General features: G+C 39.1%; 1 pseudogene; it reads right to left on the bottom strand.

Annotated features, from left to right (window-relative positions):
* Nucleotides 1-2,471: 2,471 nt before the first annotated feature.
* Nucleotides 2,472-2,590, bottom strand: LOC111729331 (annotated as a pseudogene).
* Between the last annotated feature and the right edge of the window lie 2,654 nt (nt 2,591-5,244).

Genomic DNA, 5,244 nt, shown 5'->3' with positions numbered 1-5,244 from the left:
AGTTTGATAAGTAATGATTTACTTAAAAGGCCCTGTAAATTAGAATAAAATTCACACTTGGAGTCAATAGGCTTGGTTTTGCCACCTCCAGGTCATGTGACTTTGTGTTCTCTAACACAGTTGTTTCATCTAAACAATGGGACTGATACCTGCACCCAACTTCAGAGTATTATTTTGAGGGCCATGCGAGATCACGTTAGGGACTCATTATCATGGTTATTGTCTTCTGATGTAGCTTGTCATTGTCTAGACACCAAGGCTCAACAGGCCAAATGATTTACAAAGATGGCCAAAAAAGAAAATTCAGGATTTTATTTAATTATTTATTTTTTTTTAGGTGATGCAATCTTTGGTTGACCACACAGATTGCAAGGACCTTGTCAGCTTACAATCCTTTATTTTTTATTTTTTATGCCTACAGCACCTGGTCTCCCATCCAAGTACTAACCAGGCCCGACCCTGCTTAGCTTCCGAGATCAGAAGGGATTGGGCTTGTTCAGCGTGGCGTGACTGTAGACAAAAATTCAGGATTTTGACCACCCCCGCCCAGAGCAACTCTAAATCTGCCGATGTTATTGTTCCCCAGAGAGAGAAAACATTTCCCCAGCAGTTTGGGCAAATCTGTCCTGTTGTTCTTATGGGACAACAAGTCTGCAAGCAACTCAATAAGAAGATCAAAGGTTTTGGTTTCCTTGACCAAGGAAACAATATCCTTTTTCTCCTTGATGAGCATTAATGGCTAAGATGGGAGAACAGTGGCATCACTGTTTACAGGAATGGAGAATCCTCAGACTTTTCCATCTGCCCCTGGAAAAGTCAGAACAAATTTAAGATTAAAATAAGCAATCTGGATTTGGAGGGTGCCCTGAGGATGTCAGAAAGAAATGGCATCACTTAAGTAATTCCCCAAGCAATAATTCCTAGGGAAACTAGTCCCCATGTTTTGACTTCTTTTCTCTGGCACGTGACATCAGTGTTTCCTCACATTACTTCCCAGAATTCAGATCTTTTGCGAAACAGCTTATATCAAACCACTCTCGTCTCTGCCTCTTCACTTGATTCGCTCTACTCACTCCAGGATAGACGTGGGACATAAACACAAAGGTAGACAGAAATTTCTGGGAAAAAGGATGGGGGGATGTTTATTGGACATGCATTCTTCTATTTCCTTTGATTATTACAATGTCCCAGGTATTATTATCACCTTTTAATTGATGAGGCTCAGAACAGGTGCTTGTCTACAGTCACACTGCTTGGAAGTGATGAGGTTAAGATGCCAGCCTGTTTGTCAAAGGCTGAGTAGTCCCCAGAGCTTCTTAAACTTTCTCTGGACTGAGATATCTCTAATGAGAGAGATGAATGAATGCACACTCTGGGGTGACCTGGGCCTAGCCAGAGTGTGAGGTGTCCCTGAGAGCCAGGACTGTAATATTGGGGCTTCTTGGTGGCCAAAGGAGAGCTATTATGAACTGAACCAGTTCGATAGGGGTAATAAGCTAGCGAAAGCAACAAGAATGGATCAGTTGGACATTTTACTACCTTTGTTTGACTTGTAACCTGAGTTTCTTGTGGCTGATAGTAAAATATTATTCTATTTGGGACTGGAGGAGGGACTGTAGGAGAAAACTCCCTTTTCCCTAAATCTGTAAATCAGTTCTTATCACTTTTTTAACCTTCCAGGGCATATATGTAAATGTCATTTAGGCATTCGGTTATGATATTCGCCCGACACCCACCTGCCAGCCATCACCACTGCTTCTTTCCCACGACACACAGGCTCCCTTAGGGAAGGGTCCACTGAAGTCTTCACCAAGTCCCCAGACCTCGGTACTAATGAGATTGGACTACCAATACTTACTGCAGATAAGTTAGCTCCCACCATAATCGACTTGTTTGTTAGAAACAGTTTGATCTGTTACAGAATGAAAACTCCACCAAAATGACAAACTGTGCCGTTGGTTTTCATGATGACTACCGCTGAGGTGTAGTAAACTTTGTTTTCCTCATTTAAGATACTATCTATTTACAAACATCAGTGTTCTGTGTATCCAAGACAGCTCAGCATCTTTATTAGTCCTTCCTCATCCTCTTAAAACCTATCAGTGGTTTCTCATCGCTCTTGGGATATAAACCCGAGTACCTTTGGGCCCTGTGTGATCTGGCCCCTTCCTGGCTCGCCATCCCCTTTACACACCTCTCTCCCCTCTACTCTCTCAGAGGCAACCATACAGACTCCTTTTGGTTCCCTGAATCCTTCCTCTGGGCTCTTGTACACCAGATTCTCTCTACCTGAATAATTTCTCCTACCTCTTTTTATACACCCCTTTGCCTAAATCTACCTAATTCTTACTGTTTTTTTCTTTTGGTGAGTCTCAAGTACACAGAATTGGATTAATAATAATCTTTGTTCTGTCACACACTGTCACCATTGTCCATGTGTGGCCCATTTTTGTATAGTCATTTTTTTTTAATGCCTGCAGCACCTGGTCTTCCTAGGTGGTCTCTCATCCAAGTACTAACCAGTCCCGACCTTGCTTAGCTTCCGAGATCAGACGGGATCTGGCTTGTTCAGGGTGGCATGGCCGTAGACCGTATAATCATTTTGTATAGCCCACTATCCCAAATGAGATCCAGGGCTCTGGCAATAACCCACATCATGGCCCTCCCTTCTGTCTGCCTGTTTCCTTTCATTAGAGATAACTGCTGTGCCAAATTCTGCATTCATTGTGTCTTTTTCATGTGGTATATATTTCTAAAGAGCAAATATATGAATTTTGTATTTATATTTATAAATAAGACTATATATATAACTATATATAGTCATTTTATTACTTTTGTATAATTTGTGACCTGAAGTCCTGTGGCTAATAAAAAATAGTCTTCTTCTCTGATAAGTGAATTCATTGTGGCCAAGGAGAGGCATCAGACCAATATATGTAGACATGTAAATATGTATGTATATAGTTTTTTATTTGAATTTTTAAACTTTAATTTACCAAAGAGTCTCATCTACATGTTATCTTTTGGGGCTTCTCTTAAACCTAATATTTTGTTGCTGAGATTCATCGATATCACTGGTGAGCAAACGGGGGCTTGTGGGCCAAATCCGGCCTGCTCCCTGTTTTCATATGGCCTATAAGCTGAGATTGGTTTTGAAATTTTCAAATAGCTAAAAAAATCAAAAAGTTTTTGTAGCATATGTTCATAAATAAACTCTTATTGGAAAACAGTCATGCCCATTTATTTACGTATCGTCTTTGGCTGTTTTAGCACTACAAAGGCAGATTTAATTCATTTACGTATCGTCTTTGGCTGTTTTAGCACTACAAAGGCAGATTTAATAGTGGGGGCCAAAGCCTAAAATATTTGCTATTAGCCCTTTATAGAAAGAACCAATAGACCACTAATATATATATCTCCTAATCTGCATTATTAAATGCCATATAATATTCCATTGCATATTCCAGTTCTTCTTCATTGATGAGCTTTTAGTTGTCTTAGTAGAGAATATTTATTATTAACTTTTAACCTAATTGTGTTGCATTCAGAGATCAAAATCTATACGACACTTGCTTTTTGAAATTTACTGAGATTTTCTGCATGATATCACTCATAATTGATTTTTGAATATCTACCACACACATATTTTTAAAAATATATATTTTCTAATGTTGGGTGTAAAAGTATATGTCCATTGAGTTTTACAGATCTTCTATATTCTCGATGATATTTTTTTTGTCTTCCGGATCATTTGAAAACAAAAAAGATATATTGCAATATTTCTCTAAGATGGTGAACTTATTATTTCTCCCTGAAGATTAATCTTTTTTTATTGCTTTGTATATCTAGAGACTATTTTTTTAGGTACACATATTTTAAAAAGAACTTCTTTCTTAGTCTGTTTGGGCTGCTGTAAAAAAAATACCAGAGACTGGATGGCTTATAAACAATAGGCATTTATTTCTCACAGATCTAGAGGCCAGAAGTCCAAGATCAAGGTGCTGGAAGATTCTGTGTCTGATGAGGTCCCATTTCCTGGTTCGAAGACAGTCGTCTTCTTGCTGTGTCTTCACATGTTAGAAGAGGTGAGGAGTTCTCTGGGACCTCTTTTAAAATCTCATTCATGAGGGCTCCATCCTCATGACCTAATCACTTCCCAATGGCCTCACCTCCAAGTAGCATCTTATTAGAGATTAGGTTTCAACATATGAATTTTGAGGGGACACAAACTTTCAGTCTATAGCAATATTTTAGCAAATGGACCCTGTTACCATTATGTAGTGATCCTTTCTCTCACCAACAATGTTTGCTATATTATTATAAATAATATTAATTTTATAGACACCTAGATTAATAATGATTAATACAGATATACCAGCTTTCTGATCCTGACAGCAATGGGTTTTCAGGTTGTCCAGAGGAAGGACAGACCCCTATTGTATGACCCAGTCGGTCATCAGAGATGATTGGATGTCCCGCAGTCTCAGGATGACCCAGGGAGTTGTTAGGGCCTCTTTAAAGGACCTGGTGGATAGAGTTCTGACTCTTGTCTGGCATAAAGGTAAACCAGGCCAGGGTGACCATGTGGTTGGTTAGGTGATGGGGTGCCCAAGTATGGAAAAGATAGTCAGATCCTCAGGGCAAAATAATCCTGAAAAATCCATAAAAAATACAGAACTAAGGCAGCCATGTCCTTACACTAAACAGAATACAGGCACTTGAATTCAAACTACTTTATTACTGTCAGGTTACATTGAGCAGCTTTATATCCATCTAAATGTTTGAGAACTCAAAGTGTTGTCTGGTATTGAAAGTAAGTTTCATTTCTAACTGACATCTAGGCCTCAGGATGATCAAGTGGTCAAGTACCTGTTATACATGCTTATAATACCTGTACCTTTCTTTCGTAGTTTGTATTACAATTCGTAATTATATTTTTATTTTGTATCTACTCATTATCTCTTTCACTTAAATTATAAGCTCCAATAGGGCAGGTGCTGTGTTTATGTTCTCACAAATACATCCACCGTAGCAAACAAAATGCCTGGCATATAAAGTTGCCCCTTGAAAAATGCATGGGATTAGCGCTGTCCACCCCAAGCCCAGTCCAAAATCTTGCATAGTTTTTTTTTAACAACCTACAGATGGGAAAGGGTACTTTTGATTGGCGGCTGGAAATCTGCCGCCGGGAAACTGCTGTTGGGAATGTGAAAGCTACTGTTTTCTATCCACTGTTGGTTGAAT

The sequence above is a fragment of the Pteropus vampyrus genome, unplaced genomic scaffold (genome assembly GCF_000151845.1).
Source record: "Pteropus vampyrus isolate Shadow unplaced genomic scaffold, Pvam_2.0 Scaffold8, whole genome shotgun sequence".
Taxonomy (NCBI): Eukaryota; Metazoa; Chordata; class Mammalia; order Chiroptera; family Pteropodidae; genus Pteropus; species Pteropus vampyrus.
Note: the sequence above shows the minus strand (reverse complement) of the source record. Positions and strands in the feature narration are given on the sequence as shown.